General features: G+C 40.6%; 1 long non-coding RNA gene across 1 annotated transcript; it reads right to left on the bottom strand.

Moving 5' to 3' along the window:
* Window positions 1-464: 464 nt before the first annotated feature.
* Window positions 465-5,749, bottom strand: LOC144284705 (uncharacterized). The gene is made up of 3 exons (XR_013353151.1): window positions 4,505-5,749; window positions 3,411-3,510; window positions 465-1,589 (listed from the first exon to the last, which is right to left on the bottom strand). It is a non-coding gene; the product is annotated as an uncharacterized LOC144284705 (long non-coding RNA).
* Between the last annotated feature and the right edge of the window lie 12,408 nt (window positions 5,750-18,157).

Raw genomic sequence — 18,157 nt, 5'->3', positions numbered from 1 at the left:
AGATACTTAACTGACTGAGCAACCTAGGTGCCCTATTGCTAAATTCTTATTAGTTCTATTAGCATTTAAAAAAAAAGATTTTATTCATTTATTCATTAGAGACAGAGAGAGAGAGAGAGAGAGAGAGAGAGAGAGGCAGAGACACAGGCAGAGGGAGAAGCAGGCTCCACGCAGGGAGCCTAATGTGGGACTCGATCCCAGGTCTCCAGGGTCATGCCCTGGGCTGAAGGCAGGCACTAAACCACTGAGCCACCCAGGGATCCCCTATTAGCATTTTTGTAGATCCCATCAACTTTTCTGTATAGATGATCATATCATCTATAAAGAAAGTGTTATTTTTCCTTTCCTTTACCACTTTATCTTATTTATTTTTGGGGCCTTACTGGCTTAGCTGAAGTGATGAGAGTAGACATCCTTACCTTCTTCCTGAGCTTAGAATGGAAAGCATTCCATCCCTCACCATTAAGTATGATGTTAGTTGTTTGTTTTGCATAGATGCCCTTTTTCAGGCTGGAGAAGCACCCTTCTAATCTAGTTTGCTGAGTTTCTATTAGGAATGGATGATGAATTTTCTCAACTGCTTCTCCATCTATTGAAGTGATATTATTTTTCTTGAGTCTGTTAATATGGTAAATTACACTGATCAATTCTTGAATGTTAAACCAACCTTGCATTCAAGGGATAAACCACACTTGGTCACAATACATTATCTTTCTTATATATCGGTACATTTGACTAGTTAAAATTTTTGGATCTGTGTTCATGAGGAATATGGGTCAATACTTTTTCTTCTGTATGTCTTTGATTTTAATGCCAGTAATGCTGGCTTATAGGATGAATTGGGAAGTGTTCTTTTTGGATTCTCTGGAAGAGTTTTTGTAAAATTACTATTACGTATTCCTCAATATTGGGTGGTATTCAAGTGTGAATTCTTACAAGGGTAGGAAAAAAAGTTGTGAAAGGCTGAAATGGACCCAAAAGATGACTAGGTGTATCTTGTCTAGGTCATGCTTCTAGGTTATCTCAGTCTTTGTCTTTGAACTGTGTACAACTCTGTAAACTGAATACTGATAATAATGCAAAAGAGTCTTGTCCATAAAAATGCAGGTTAATTGTATCTGGTCAAAGGCAATTTATTATTGCCCTGAAAACAAACCTATTTTGCATATACTGTTAAATAATTTCACGTCATTGCATACTCTTCGAATTATCTTTTGAACCAGTTGTAACATCTAATGGTTCCCTCATTAGTTAATGAGTTAAATAAAATCTTTGACATGTGTTCATTTTATACTTGCACAAGAATAGTAATTTTACCTTTAACATTATCTTTTGACAGGAATGATGAGAATTCATGGTACGGGCTTTGTTAAATCCAAGTATTACCAGGTTGGTTACCTGCTAAGGTGATGAGCTCCAGAGAAGAGTTGTTTTAAGATGAAAGAGAGGATTGGCATTTGTTTCCTCATCTCTAAAAAGAGGTATTGAGATGGATAATTTCTAAAGTCCTCTCTCATTCTAACTGTACAACTCTGACTTGGCGATTTCATGATGAACTTACTTCGATTTGCAGAGTTCAGTTTCATTATCTGTTAAAATGGAATAGTGACACTTTCTGTACCCATCTCAGATAATCACACGAGATAATAGATTTGAAATGTTGAAAGTGCAGTATAAATCTAGAGGGTTATTATCTGTTCTTCACAAAAAGCAAAGATAAATGATCCCAAGCCTCATTCTCTCATTTTGGCCAATTGTTTAAAATTTGAAATCTTTGTAATCTTCTAGGAAACCTGAATGAGCTGATTTGAACTTAAACTTTTTTTTTTTCATTGAAGAAGAGTCATCATCTTAAATTAATTTCATCATGGGCTTTAAATAATGTAGAATGATATTAAATTCTGAAACTAGACATTCTGAAATACATCAAATGCCTCCAGGGCTGCTCTCAAATACTGGGGCAGTTGCATGGACAGTGCTGAGAAGGAGCCATTTTCATTTCTATGCTGTAATTAAAAGGTTCATAGAATTCTTCAAAAAGCTGTATGTCTCACATTTCCTCACGGCCAGTGCTGCCTATGAGCCAGGATACTCCTTGAGAATGGTCTTCCTATACTCTGAAGCTCCTTCCTTATTCCAGCCTGTTTTCAATCACCTCCCTTAGGGGTGTTGGTATATCCAGCTTGGGAAGGCACAGGATCCAAGTGTGCAGGGCTCCAGCAAGGTAGACTCTGTACTTTTCTCCAGTATAAAACAATGAATTTATGGTCTAGTTTATTTTTTTTTTATTTTTTTATTTTATTTTATTTTTTTTTATGGTCTAGTTTATGTTCTTAATACCTGAGGTCATGTATATATTGTCTTGTTTTCTTACACTTAAGATAAAATTAAATTGAGTGATATTAAGTTCTCTTCCAATTTAAACGTAAAAAAAAAAAAAAACCTTGTATGCTATGAAAGAAAAATAGGAAATATAGCCTATAATTCTTTTTTAAATGATTTTATTTATTCATGAGAGACATACAGAGAGAGGCAGAGACACAGGGAAAGGGAAAAAGCAGGCTCCCTGTAGGGAGGCAATGTGAGACTCAATCCCAGGACTCTGAGATCACAACCTGAGCCGAAGGCAGATGCTCAAACACTGAGTCACCCAGGTGCCCCTGTATCTTATATTTCTATGTGCCTCTCTATGCATTCATTCATAAAATCCATCAATTTATTTATGCTATAGGTATCTTCTGTGTGCAGGGCACTATGTACACTACCAAAAAAACACCCCAAAACTAGGATGTAACTCTGCTTTCAAGGAGGTTATGAAAATCCTTCTCCCACCAGGGGAGTGTAAGGGGTAAGGGGGAGAGTGCCTTAAGGCCTATATTAGTCAATGCTAGAGGAACTGCTACTCAATTAATTAATTAATTAATAATCAGCAAATAGCATCCAGTGAAGAAGTGTGGCTTAGCCTCCAAATGCTAATTACTGGCCTCTTTATGGTGCTGAGACAGTGAGGGCAAATCATTGCAGGATCCCAGATGAGTTGGCACACAGACATTGCAATGAGGCTGTGATTCTCATTTGTACCAGCATGCATGCCAGTTTTTATCTAGTGAGATTAATTAGAACTTTTAAAGTGTAAGTTAGAGCCATAAAATATTAACGTTCATGTCATTGGTAATCTGTAAGTGTACTGAAATAGCCCAGGGCAATTTTAGGGTATGCTGCTTTGACTGGTATTTGGAGATGGGAGTTTCCCACTGCCTTTCAGGTAAAGGGTCCTTAGTATTCTGCTCTGTGACCCTGACCTTTGACCTGCAACTCTCCTTACCTCTGCATGTTCTTGCATCCATCTTCCTAACCCCTTTGGTGCTTCCCAGAAAATGTAATGTTACTTTGATGCATTTGTCACATACCTGCAGCTAGAATTCTAGCTGTGACGTCTCCAGGAAAATCCCTGGCTCAGTGTTCTAGATTGTTCCTCCATTATTAACATGACTTATGATGCTCCATTAACTGGAAAATAAAAGCAGCATTTATTTCCCCTCTACATGCAACTCCCAATCACTAAATGCTCTATTAAGGTGATGGTAATGGTGAACTGGTCTATTTCCTCACATCTTTGCACGATGCGTTTCCCAAGTGTTCCATATTGTTGATCCTTTAACATAAACTTCTAGAGAGAAAGGCCCATGTCTGTGTCGAACTGCAGTTCCAAGGACAGTGACAAGTGTAAATAAAGGCTTTGTTCTCCCTCCATTCAGTTACTGTATCATGGGTTTACATTAAAAGACGTATACATTGTAAGAGCTTTGGTATTGTGGAGATGCTCTAATTCAGATTTCTTATGTACAGACAGAGAGGTCAAGTATCTGCCTTATAGTGCACTTTGGGTGAGAAGGAGAACCCAAGCTACTTCCCACCAGCACACTGTCTTTTAAAATGTGTGTGTTTAGGGATGCCTGGGTGGCTCAGCAGTTAAGCCTCTGCCTTCGGCCCAGGGCACGATCCTGGAGTTCCAGGATCGAGTCTCACATCAGGCTTCCTGCATGGAGCTTGCTTCTCTCTCTGCTTATGTCTCTATTTCTCTTTCTGTGTCTCTCATGAATAAATAAAATCTATAAATCTATAAATAAATAAATAAATAAATAAATAAATAAAATGTGTGTGGTTTGTGTGTGTGTGTGTTTTTAGAGTGAGAGAAACTTAAAGATTTTTTTTGCATATTTTTTATTGGAGTTCAATTTGCCAACATATAGTATAACCCCCACTGTTCATCCTGTCAACTGCCCCACTCAGTGCCCGTCACCCAGTCACCCCATCCCCCACCCACTTCCCCTTCCATTACCACTTGATCATTTCCCAGAGTTAGGAGTCTCTCAAGTTCTGTCACCCTCTCTGATTTTTCCCACTCATTTTCTTTCCTTTCTCCTTTAATCCCTTTCACTATTTTTTATATTCCCTATATGAGTGATACCATATAATGTTTGTCCTTCTCCGATTGACTTACTTCACTCAGCAGAATACCCTCCAGTTCCAACCACGTCAAAGCAAATGGTGGGTGTTTGTCGTTTCTAATGGCTGAGTAATATTCCATTGTATACACAGACCACATCTTCTTTATCCATTCATCTTTCGATGGAAACCGAGGCTCCTTCCACAGTTCGGCTATTGTGGACATTGCTGCTATAAACATTGGGGTGCAGGTGTCCTGCCGTTTCACTGCATCTGTATAAAGATTTTTTTCTAAAAATTTCTCTCTTTGAAAGAGAGAGAGAGAGTGAGAGAGCAGGCACGATCAGAGAGAAGAAGAAGCAGCTTCCCCACTGAGCAGGGAGTTGAACATGGGGCTCGATCCCAGGACCCTGAGATCATAACCTGAGCCAAAAGCAGATACGTAACTGATGGAGCCACCCAGGTGTCCCTAGCACACTGTCTTCTAAAGAACAACATGACCTGGGCACACCTGGCACCCAATAGTACTGACCTGGTCTATTCTAGTTCTGTCGGGACAGTGGACATTTGCATATTTGGGGCTTCTTATCACATTTTGTCTTTCTACAGTTGGATAAATTCCTACACGATGAAATCTACCTCTCCTACCCAGAGTCAAGACTTAAAATCCCTAGCCACCATGTCGGGAAACGTGGACCTAATCCTAGGCTGCTCCCACCAGAGGCCCCCGTGTTAGACTTTGACTTGACAGTGACCATTTGATGAAATGGGCTCTGTGTGGATGTTCCATTGTGCTGATGCTGGTGCCAGCAGTAACTTGTGGCTTCTTTGGCAGTGGTGGTGGTGATGGTGAGTCCCAGATGCAGAAGTGGCACCATGCTAGAAGCAATTATACTCGGGGAAGGAAGGTCAAGTTTCCACCATTCGGTTCCCAGTGGAAGTTGTGGCTCTGGACTGGCTTTAAGAGCTGCTTCTGGAGGCTCAGCCTCAAAGCTGTTCCTCTGGCCATTGAACCAGTCTGTTAGCTAGCATTTCTAGTAAATCCTTTCCTGGCCACCGTGGATTCTGTTTTATTTTTCTATTTTGGTAATTAAAACCCTGACCCATATAGTATTGGTACCAGAAGTAATGCCAGCTCATGGACCTTTAAGAAAATAAGGATCTTAGGTTTGGTCTCTGATCCCAGTGAGTGTGAACACAGTGAGAACACATTTACTGGTAAAAGGTGGGGCTTGGGCAGCCCCCGGCATCAATGGCAAAACTGTTAAGCCAGGGATCACTCTGGTTAACAAGAATGACACATGCATGCATTGAAGGCAAAGCGCGGGGTGCGGGGGCGGGGGGGGGGACAGGGGACTGAGTGGCCACACCCACGGAATGACACGATAGGGATGAGCAGGTCAAACCCTGTGGGGTCGTATGGTTGCTTTTAAATAGACTGTAGATTTTTTTTTAAAAAAAAGGAAGATTGTAAATAACAAATCTTAAATTTTAGTTTAAGGAATTTTTTTTAAAGATTTTATTTATTCATGAGAGACACAGAGAGAGAGAGAGGCAGAGACACAGGCAGAGGGAGAAGCAGGCTCCATGCAGGGAGCCCGACGTGGGACTTGATCCTGGATTCCAGGATCACGCCCTGGGCTGAAGGTGGCGCTCAACCGCTGAGCCACCCAGGTGTCCCCTAGTTTAAGGAATTTTCAACGAAGCGGGTATTTCTGATTGTTCTGTCAACCGCCAACAATACAGCTCGGAACTGCCACGGAACAGGCCCCAGCCCTCATCCCATCATTCACGGGCTATGATGAGCCAAGCACAGCTACCACTGAGCGTTAGGATTCGAGTCGGGGAAGAGGAGGCTCCTGTGACCTGGGATGGGGTCTGGTGGGGAGATCTGGATGCCCAGACTGTGCTGTGAGACCCCAGCCCACCACAGAAGCCACCCTCTTCTCCGTTGATACAGCAGGAAGACCCTGTAACAGACCACAGAAAGTTAGTCCTCCTCATGCTAGACCCTCACCCCATTCTTGCCTCTAGGTCGCTAAGTACGTTGACTCTAGCCCAGCCCTATGTGGAGCTGGTTTTTATTACTTGCACCTGGGGTCCTAAACAATGTAGCTGCCACATCAGGCTCCTGCTGTAACTCTGGTTCTTCTGTCAAAACACAACACAACAAACCCTGCTACCTCAGAGCTTCAACTTCCCAACAGTTTCCCTAGTCCTCCTACTTTGGATTAGCAACAGCAGGAGAGGCTAGGGCAGAACCACTGGCTGTCCTAAGGAATAAGCCAACCAAAAGCCACATAAAGGAGTCTAAGGGCATTCATATAGTACCTTGCCCAGGGCCCACCTCAGGTAATCATATCTGCCTGTCTGTTCTCCTTTGCGTCTTGAACCACATGGGGGCATGCCTCAGTTCCAAGGCAAAAAGTCAGTGTTTTCTAGTCTCCTGCCACATGGCTGCCCACAAATACCTTACAGGGATTTACTTCTCTTCCCCTGAGCAAGCAAGCGTGTCCCTGTTCTTGGACCTGTTTGTGGAGACATCAGTGGGGGCACACAAGAACATCTCCTCCAGAACACTAAGTCCTGGGAGGTGACCATGACGGTGACAATGAGTGCTCTTGCAGGCCTGCAGGGGCCATAGCGCTGGGGCTCTCCTTGAGCTGGTGGCATGGCTCAGGGACACCCCTGATCTCGGGGTGTCTGCTTTCAAGATGTCTCTTGGTCTTTAACAGGCATCTGATCACATAAATTCTTGCTTCAGTATTGTTTAAAATGGAAAACAAACAAACAACCCTTGAAAATAACCTAAATGTCGCCAACAAGAGATAGGCCGGATTTATTACGGTACATTTGGAAGAGGGGGGTCCAGCTATTAGGCAGATGGCAGAAACCAGCAGAACTCTCAAAAGCAAAGCAGCTTAAAGATATTATTTTGAAAGGCTGTGTAATGCTTGGTTATACAGATGTATTATGACTTATTTATCCGAATTCTTATTCTTAAATTGTAAAGTTGTTTTCAGTTATATCTGCTATTACAAGTAATAACCTAATGATCATTTTAACATACAATTTTCTGTAATTTAAAATAATCCCCTCGAGATAGATTCCCGAGATAGACTCCTAGAAGAGGAATTTATAGATCAAAGGGCATGGATTTTAAGGACCTTGATATGGATTTCCAAAGTGCTTTCCACAATGTTTGCATTGACTTCTCCTCTGCAGTGCATAAAAATTTAATTCCATTCTCCTCAATATTATCTTTAATTGGCCAAAAACAATGTTTTATATTGTTTTTAAGATTTATTTGTGAGAGAGAGAGAGGGAGTGAGTGAGCACATGAGGCAGAGGAAGAGGGAGAAGCAGACCCCCTTGCTGAGCAAGGATCCTGACTCAGGGCTCAGTCCCAGGATCCTGGGATCATGACCTGAGCTGAAGGCAGATGCTTAACCAACTGTGCCACCCAGGGGCCCCTTCATATTGATTTGTTTTATTGATTGATTGATTGATTCATTCATTCATTCATTTGAGACACAGAGAACAGCAGAGACACAGGCAGAGGAAGAAGAGCTCCCTGCAGGGAGCCCGATGTGAATCTTGATCTCAGGACCCCGGGATCACATCCTGAGCCGAAGGCAGATGCTCAACCACTGAGCCGCCCAGGCGCCCTCCTTCATATTGTTTTAATTTGCATTTCTTGATGACCAGTTAGGCTCACAATTTTTAATGATTTTTTAAGGTTATTTGTGTACTTTCTGAGAACTACATGTTTATATTTGGGCCCATCTTCCTCATAAGTTTTAGTGTTTTTTCTATTAATTTTTAAAAAAGACTATTTATTTAAGAAATCTGTATACTCAATGTAGAGCTTAAACTCAAGACCCCAATATCAAGAGTCATATGCTCTACCAACTGGGCCAGCCAGGTGCCCCTATTCTTCCTATTAATTTATATAAAGTCTTAACTAGGGCAGTTTGTGCTATTGCACACTGCCCAACCTGCCCACCGGTCTTTGGAAACCATTTGGCTCATTCATTGCAAATGACCACGGCTTTATCCTGAAGAGCTCTACTGCTAATCCCAAAGTAAAGTCCTAGCACATTGTGCATGCACAGAGACCTCATGCAGATTGTGTGTAACAAGAATGTATTTCAAACAGCATGAATAACTCAAATTATAATTTATTTAAAATGTGTCCCACTTGCATGGCTTGATATGTTAAATCTAAAGGAATCAATAAAATACATTTATTTTCTACACAGTGATATAACAAATCTATTTTTATTTAGACCACGGAATTGTAAGTGATTTGTTGCCTTTGAAAAAGGAGAGTCTCACGGGATCCCTGGGTGGCGCAGCGGTTTAGCGCCTGCCTTTGGCCCAGGGCGCGATCCTGGAGATCCGGGATCGAATCCCACGTCGGGCTCCCAGTGCATGGAGCCTGCTTCTCCCTCTGCCTATGTCTCTGCCTCTCTCTCTCTGTGTATCATAAATAAATAAAAAAATTAAAAAAAAAAAAAAAAAGAAAAAGGAGAGTCTCAAAGATACTGTACCTATCATTTTGTCAGATTTGACATCAACTGGGCATTTTTGGGGTGTTTGTGATAAACCACCAAAAAGAAGGGCAAGTAAGAGCTTGGCCTGAACACTATGAGTGATCAGAGTGTGAAAGATAGTATTTGTACATAAATGGTGTTTGTGGAGACGTCAAGTGGGAGCATATATGAACATCTCCTCCAGAACACAAAGTCCTGGGAGGTGACCATGACGGTGACAATGAATGCTCTTGCAGGCCTGCAGGGGCCGTAAGGCTGGGGCTCTCCTCGAGCTGGTGGCACTGGCTCACCCTGAGATCAGGATCTGCTTTCAAGATGTCTCATGGTCTTTAACAGGCAACTCAATGATCAGGTAAATTCGGTATTGTTTAAAATGGAAAAGAAACAACCCTTGAAAATAACCTAAATGTCTCCAACAGGAGATAGGCCGGATTTATTATAGGATGTGTTTGTTATAAGTGAAGGTGCTAATTTTCATGAAAAATCTTGATTATGAAGAGATGACTTTTAGAACGGAAGGAATAATGCATTGTTCAGGCAATGATTCCAAGGATTTGTGGAACTGAATTAAAAAAAAATTCATTTAAAGTGGACTTGAGGGCATCTGGGTGGCTGTTGGTGAAGCAATGCCTTTAGCTCAGGTCATTATCCCAGAGTCCCAGGATCAAGCCCCATGTCCAGCTCCCTGTTGGAGGGGAGCTGCCCCTCCCACCCACCCACCCCTGCTCATGGGTGCTTGCTCTCTCTCAAATAAATAAAATCTTAAAAAAAAAAAATAAAATGGAGTTGAGGGGGGTAAGGGTATGGGCAAAATAGGTAAAGGGGATTACGAGATACAAACTTTGAATTATAAAATACATAATTCACATAGATGAGAAGTACAGCATAGGGAATATAGTCAGTAATACTGTAATTATGTGGATGGTAACCACACTCACCAGGGTGACCACTGAGTAATGCACAGAATTGTCCAATCACTGTTGTATACCTGAAACTAATACAACATTGTATGTCAGTTATACTTCAATACAAAATTTTAAAAATAATTAATAATTTAAAAAGCGGCGTCAGGGGGCCAGTGGAGGAGCTCTCACATGGAACCATTAGTTGCAGCCCTCTGCAGACCTAAGAGGAGGAGGTACACCTTGTATTTTCCAAGAGGAAGAAGCTCACTTCATGACCCCAGCAGGAAGAAAGAAGATTTTCTCCTGGTTTAGCAACAGCAGCAACCAATGAGGAGTCATCACTGTGGGACCCAGGAAATTTAACAAAATCACCTACCCCTGGACAAGCAGAGCAGGACTGACTCTATTTTGGGCTGCACCTGCCTCGTGCTGACCTGCTTATTACTTAGGGCACTGCCCCTCCCTAGTCAAAGACCAGGGCACACCCTAGCCGGAAATCCGGCTCAGAGGACCAGCATGACTGTGCAACTTTCTGCGTATCCCATTGGCCACTGGCCCCTATAAAGTTGCTAAGCTAGTCTCGGGCTCCAAGTCCCTGCTCCGCTGGGTATACTTGGACCCAGGCTGAGCTTGTAAACAAACCCTCGTGTGTTTGCATCGGTGTTGGCTCCTTGGTGGTTTCTCGGATTCGCGATCTTGGGCACAACAATCACTACTCACTCAGCAAATGAGAGGCCAGCACTCCTGGTCTTCTCCCTAGGACTCTGGTCCACAGCAGCCCTCCCATGGGGCCCTTTCCTCCATACAAGCAAACTCCTCTCCTTTGTTCTCGACACCTGCCCACGGTTCACCATGGCTTGCTTGTTCTGCATTGCAATTCCTCTGCTATTCCTAAATAAACCCACTTTGCTGGTAAAATAACCAGAAGCTTTATTTTCAAGGTCGACAGATCTAAAGCTGAACTCTTTTTTTTTTTTTTTTTTAAAGCTGAACTCTTAAGAGTCTATATGATAAACCACAAACTTAGCCCTGAGTATGGGTACCTCCTTTTACTGATCAATTCTCAGGAAGTTTTCTTTCTTTCTTTTCTTTTCTTTTCTTTTCTTTTCTTTTCTTTTCTTTCTTTCTTTCTTTCTTTCTTTCTTTCTTTCTTTCTTTCTTCCTTCCTTCCTTCCTTCCTTCCTTCCTTCCTTCCTTCCTTCCTTCCTTCCTTCCTTTCTTTCTTTCTTTCTTTCTTTCTTTCTTTCTTTCTTTCTTTTCTCTCAGGAAGTATTAAGAGTTGGCTCGGGCAGGTTCTTCTTTCTTTTCCACAGGTACCTGGCTTAAGCCTGCTTTTACAAGTTGTGTACCTAACGGAAATGCATGATGCTTCTTGCTTCCTTTCCTGGTTATTCTTTTCATCATCCTCCTTGGGCAGATGCATACCATAATCATAACTTGGTTTTCACACAGCTTTTTCTTACCACTTTTTTTCTGAAATAAACACCATCATCATTTTGCTCAGGTAAAAAAAAAAATTGGAGTCATCTCTGACTTTTTCTCCCTCATTCTATATCCAAATGTTGTGGGCATGTGCTCTATATCTGCCGGATGATAATACTTCTCATTTTCTCCCCTGCAACCACCTATCTAAGCCACCGCCACTACTCCCCTTTTCTATTGAATATGCTTCCCAACTGTTCCTATGTCCACTCATGCCTCTGGCAGTCAATTATATACTCAGAAGCTGGACTTGACCTTCTAAAAAGTGAATCAGATCATGTCATTGCCCGGAACAAAACTCTCCCGTGACTTCTGATCATAGTTAACATAAAATCCAACATCTAGGGGCGCCTAGGTGGCTCAGTCAGCTAAGCATCTGCCTTCTGCTCAGGTCATGATCCCGGGGTCCTGGGATGGAGCCCCACATCAGGGTCCCTGCTCGTGGGGAGTCTGCTTCTCCTTCTCTTGCTCTCTTGCTCACTCTCTCTAATAAATAAAATCTTAAAAAAAAAATCCAATGTCCATACGATGGCCTGCAAGACCTTCCATGCCCTAACCTTGACTCCTCCTGCTGTTTTTCACGTGCCAGCTCATGGCCTAATGAAGGGCCTCTGCACTTGCTACTTCCCCTCCTTAGAATGTTCTTTCCTCAGATATTTGCAAGACTCTCCTCCACTGCAGTTTGAACTCTGCAAAAATGTCACCTCCACAGAGATGCCTTCCTCCCTCATTCCTATCTCTTCTCCTTTTTCTTCATAGCACTTTTCACCATCTGACTTCATATTATATATTTATGTATTTGTTATTATCTGTGTACTGCCCCCCTCCCCAACTTGTTCACTGTTGTACATACACTCCTACAATAGCATCTGGCCATATCATATGCTCACTAAGTTCACTATTAGTTGAATGAATGCATTTTTGAAGCTACTTATGCTTTGCACTTTTAAGTCTGCATGAATAGAGACTGTATCAGCAGTGGAGTGACTAGATGATAAGGTAGATGAGAGAGTTTCATTTCAAAAGTGCAGGACCCAAATGTGCAGCATCATGGGCCATGAATGGAAAGAGGCATCAAGCGAGGCTGTGGAGTTCAAGTGCGTGGGCAGAGAGAGAACCAGGAGAAAGTCCATTTGAAGAACTTTAAAGTTAGGAGCTCAGTTTTTAATTCTACATTTAGAAGATGCCGGAGAAGTGAAGTGGATTTAGATTTATATCATTTTGTTATTGCTTTTGTAGTCATCATTTCACTCAAGAGAATTTGTTAAGCATGTATTGGTATATAGTGTTCTTCTGTTTCACTACAAAACACAAGCCAAAGCAGTATTAGTCAGGAGGATAGCAAAATGAAATGGAATTACTGAATTGAGGAAGCAAGAGAATGATGAAGATTAGATCGATACAGCAACGCAGAAGGGAAAAAAGCAAAACTATAAAAAGCAAGATAAATAGAAAACACGAAGATATTAAAAATCAGACCAGCCATATCAAGGATCATTAAAAATTTTAATAGATTAAATTCTATTAAAATACAAAGAATCTCAGATTTCACTTAAAATGTTACAAGCTTTTTATAAGATGTACATCTAAACAGAAAACATGAAGATATTAAAAATCAGACCAGCCATATTAAGGATCATTAAAAATTTAAATAAGCTAAATAAAAAAATTAAATGGACTAAATCCTATTAAGATACAAAGAATCTTAGATTGCATTTAAAAAAGTTATACGCTTTTTACAAGAAGTATATCCGAAACAAAATTCCATAGGAGAGCTGAAAACACAGGGATGGATATAGATGACGAAAAATAAAAAAGCAAGACTTGCAAGCCAAAAAAAAAAAAAAAAAAGCAAGCCAAAAAAGCATTAATGGAATTGAAAGATATTTATATGAATATAAGACAGTCATTAAGAGGATATAATAATGATGATTCTTTGTGAACTGAGCAACATAGATTTAAAATTGTAAAGCAAATATTGTTAGAAATATTAAAATTTGAGGGGCCCCTGGTTGGCTCAGTCAGTAGAGCATGTGACTCTTGATCTCAGGGTTATGAGGTTAAGCCCCATGTTGAGTTTAGAGATTAGTTTAAAATAAAATCTTTTAAAAAAAAGAAGAAATACTAAAATTTGATAATGCAATTGACAAAGACTTTAAATATTTAAAGAAATTAAAAGATCAAGTATATAAGGAAAAGGAATTTACTGCAACTTCATACCAACAAATTTGGAAACATAAGCATGATTGAAAATGTCTTTTTAGAAAATCTGAATAAACTAGTAAGTATAGGGAGAAAAGAAAGAAAGAAAATGTAGTCACAGATTTATCTCTCCCAAATACTCCAAGCCAGTTTCAGGTCATAATAGGTAGATTTTATCAAATCTTCCCAAAAGTTACGGATACTATAATTTTTTTTTTGTTATTCATCTGTTCCAGATAGTATAGGGGGAAAAAAAGAAAGAATTTCAATTCATTCTAGAAGGCTAGAATAACCTTGATCACCAAATTGGGCAAAGACATAGAAAGGAAACTGTAAACATAGATGCAAAAATGCCAAACAATGCATGAACAAATCAAATCCAGCAAGCAATTAAAAAGTTTAGTATACAGGGAGACATAAAATGATGAAATCTATTATGAGTGAAATATATGTAAAATATTTATTTATTCTTAAAGATTTTATTTATTTGAGATACAAAGAAAGCATGAGCATGGGAAAGGTTAAGGGAGAGAGGGAAAAGTAGGCTTCCTAGGCAGGAAGCCTGACACGGGGTTTGATCCCAGGACCCTAAGATAATGACCTGAGCAGAAGGCAGATACTTAGCCTACTGAGCCACCCAGACGCCCTTATATATAATTTCTTTAAAAAGATTTATTTATTTGGGGGAGAGAGAGAGAACATGTGTGCATGGGGAGAGGGTAAAAGGAGGGAGAAAGAATCTCAAGCAGACCCTCTATTAAGCATGGAACCCCACGGGGGCTCCATCCCAGGGCGCTGAGATCATGACTGGAGCCCACATCAAGGGTCAGTCAGCCACTTAACCAACTAAGCCACACTGGTGCCCCTAATATTTTGCTTTTGTTTTTTTAAAGTAGGCTCCCAAAATGGGGTTTGAACTCACAACCTTGAGATCAAGACCTGTGTTGAGATCAAGAGCTGGATGCCTAACCAACTGAGCCGTATACATTTCCTAATAGAAGAATGATGGCAGGGGAAACCTGCCCTCTGAAATATCAACATTTACTATAATAAGAGTACAATAATTAAATATGGCATAGGAAGAAATAAAGAATCAAACAGAATAAATCAGAAACAAGTCGGTTCATAGTGCATTTGATAAAGATTAAATTTCAAATTAGTGGGGAAATGAAGGCAAAATAAAGATTTTTTCTCTGCTCTTTTTTTAGTTGAGGTATAATTGACCTATTAGTATCATGAAGGAAAGGTTTAAACACTAAATAAATTAATTAAACTGCAAAAACACCAGAAGGAAGTCTAAGAGGATATTTTTATAATTTTTATAATTTACTTCTATGAGGAAGGCTTCTCTCTTGCAAGACACCACCCAGAACGCATAAAAGGTTTTTGATTTAGCTATGGACAAAAATGTAAGCTTCTGTTCAATGGGAGATACCATAAATAAAATTTAAAAATGACCATCTAGAAAACACATATAAGAATAAAAATAATAAGAGCTGACATTAATATAGGTGTTATAATCTGTCAGGAATTATGCTAAGCATTTTACATAAATTATTTAATTACAAGTGATAAGTGTTATTATTACTACTATTATTCTGTTTTAGAGATGGGAAAACCGAGGCTTTGAAAGGTCAAATATATACTACCTGGGTTAATATTTGTCGTTGGCATTTGTTGCTTTGCATTGTTCAAGACATCCATTCTCTGGCCCCATCACTCCTTGGACGTGTGAACAAAGTCAGCTAGAATCTTTTTGGCTTTGGTGCTAGAGGAGAATGGACCTTTGGGTCTAGAAAGCTTGAAGGATGTGATTTAAAGTTTCCGGTGGAAAAATAAAATAAAGTTTCCGGTGGCCGTCAATGTTTCTGTCTACATAAAGTAAACTTAACTGATGGAATCATAGAATAGATTAGCAGAGGCGAAAGATAAATGGAGAAAGGTCTTGACCTAATGGTTTGGGTCCCTCAATCCACTTGTGCCTGAATTATGGCAGTCAGTAAATTCCATCTCAAGCTAATGTGGATGGGTTATCCGACCTGTAGAATACAATATCCACAGTATATAAAGACCCCATCTATTACTTAAGGCGAAAAAAAGACAAATCAGTAGTACAATGGACAAAGCATGTCATTAGAAACTCTATGAAGAAGTAATAGTGGGGGTTAATTCTAGGACTCTTGTCTGGGGAGGCCAAGCCTCTCTGGTGGAGGACCACACACAATTTTTATCAGTTCCTCCTGAGGACTCCCCAGTGCTAAGAGCTACATAGTTAAGGACATCCCATCCATAGTTAATGTCCAGCTAGAAGTACAGACAGTTTATTGTGGGATCATTTCTGCCTTATTATATGGACTTGTTTGGCTCTATGAATTTAAGAGGTAATATTCCTTAAATGTGTACTTAGAAAAGATGAGAAATCATTAATGGTTTATTGTTTCTGAAATACTGAAGAACTGAGAAAAGATTCCCCCCCTTTTTGGCTTCTGTGACAATCATGGAGGTGTGGGGCTGTAAGTGTGTTACAGATGGGGCATGGGTCATTAACTGGCTCTTTACTGCAAGGTCTCTGCCTGCCCTCCCAGGTGGCTGACTGCACAGTCTGTAATGAAGCTGACAGCAATTGGAGGCACGATTTTTCTTCCTTAATGCATGGCTTCTTTGGAATACAATCAATTAAAGAGTTTTATTTTATTCCATCTCTACAAATTGGCTGTGGGATGATGCCTCTTTGTTGTTGAAAAAAAAGTCCCTGGATGGATATAGAGCAGCAAAAAGAATGTCACCACTGAGTATGTGACATAAATTGGGCAAGTGTCACATACTGTGACAATTTAGGGTAAGAGTTTACTGAAAACCTCCTCTGTGCTCAGTGTGGAGGGCTCAAAGCGAGTAGAAAACATTCTTTCCCTCAAAAAGCTTTCAATCTAGCTTGAGAGAGAAGGAAGGGTACAGGGAAGGGACAAAGATGGACGAGTATGATCAGGGAAGTGACAGAGCTTGTTCTGGAAGTGGGGATTTCAAAAGCCAATTTTGGATACGTGTTCCTTCAGGACAGGAAGGAAGAAGTTTAAGATAAGTACAGGTGTATATATACCTGCACGATACCGACATCAAGTTCATGAACCAATACAGGTTCATTTTGTCTCTTTAAACATGATGTGTTGACCTCAAAGCCATGATAATCTGTTAGCAAGGTATGCCTGGTTCTACTAAAAGGAACTAGAGCTCCTTGAAAACTCTTATTCCATGGGCATGACGCAGAAAAATTTCAGACTAATGAAGACTAGTCAAAATGGCACAGAACAAGTCTGAAAAAGCACTGCTGATTAAATTTGGGAAAAATTTTCACACCAAAAAAACTAGAACTGCAATGCATTAAAACACAGCAAACATACAAAAATCCACGAATTCATACTGATACTGAAAACATTTTTTTCACAGTCACATTAGAGGTGGCTTTAGGGAATCAATTCATTACTCTAGTAAAGGGAAGGAATCCAGGATTTATCCTGCCTTTCCAAACATGAGAGGAAATTCTCCTCTAAGAATTGTGGCTAATACATGTCGAAAGAATGAAAACATTAGAATACCACCATTTAGGAACCCCTAATGAGAAAATCATCCTAGGCAATGGTTGTTAATGTCTGTTAAAATTGTAAGGTGAGGGATCCCTGGGTGGCGCAGCGGTTTGGCGCCTGCCTTTGGCCCAGGGCGCGATCCTGGAGACCCGGGATCGAGTCCCACGTCGGGCTCCCGGTGCATGGAGCCTGCTTCTCCCTCTGCCTGTGTCTCTGCCTCTCTCTCTCTCTCTGTGACTATCATAAATAAATAAAAAAAAATTATTTCTAAAAAAAAAAAAAAAAATAAAATTGTAAGGTGAAATGACGTCTGAGAGTTGTTGCCCACTAAAAAAAAGAAATGGAGGTATGAGATAGATCAAAAAGGACAGCAGAATGGAGAGAACAAGATGATGGATGTAATGGCAGTTTATGATACTATTCTCCTACCTTTGTGAATTTTTGAGAATTTCCATGATAGAACTTAAAAAAAAAAAAATCCTGCTTCCGTTTTTCCTCTATGAAGTCTTTCCTGCTACAGAGTTAGGCAGAGTTGACCCAAGCCTCTCAGCAGTTTTCCAAAATAAAGACAAACCATCTATCTAGAGGAGGGGGCAGGAATTTTGCTAGGTCAAGTGTCTTTGTGGAGCCGGGGACACCATGGGTTAACAGCCTGTCCCTGGCAGCTGAGCAGGGGGCCCCACAGCTGCCAGCAATTAGGCTAGCTGGCAGTCCCCTTAGGAAACTCCTGCTGCCTGATTAGGACTAATTGCTAGCCGGCATCTAAGTCCCCAATCGATAGAAAAGGAAATCCATTAGGGAAAGGCCGGGCAGGGAGAGGCTGCCTTCTGGTCAGTCTGCCTGTGCATGGATATGCAGACATGTTCACCGCTCCTACCTGAGTGCCCCAGATGCACCCCACCTTGCCAGTGTTACTGGAAAAATTACACCGTGAAACTCTCTTACGGTTTCCTCTTGACCCTGATTTTGGCCTACAACTGAA

The sequence above is a fragment of the Canis aureus genome, chromosome 15 (genome assembly GCF_053574225.1).
Source record: "Canis aureus isolate CA01 chromosome 15, VMU_Caureus_v.1.0, whole genome shotgun sequence".
Classification (NCBI taxonomy): domain Eukaryota; kingdom Metazoa; phylum Chordata; class Mammalia; order Carnivora; family Canidae; genus Canis; species Canis aureus.
The sequence above is the reverse complement of the archived record's forward strand: the minus strand, read 5'-3'. Positions and strand labels throughout refer to the sequence as shown.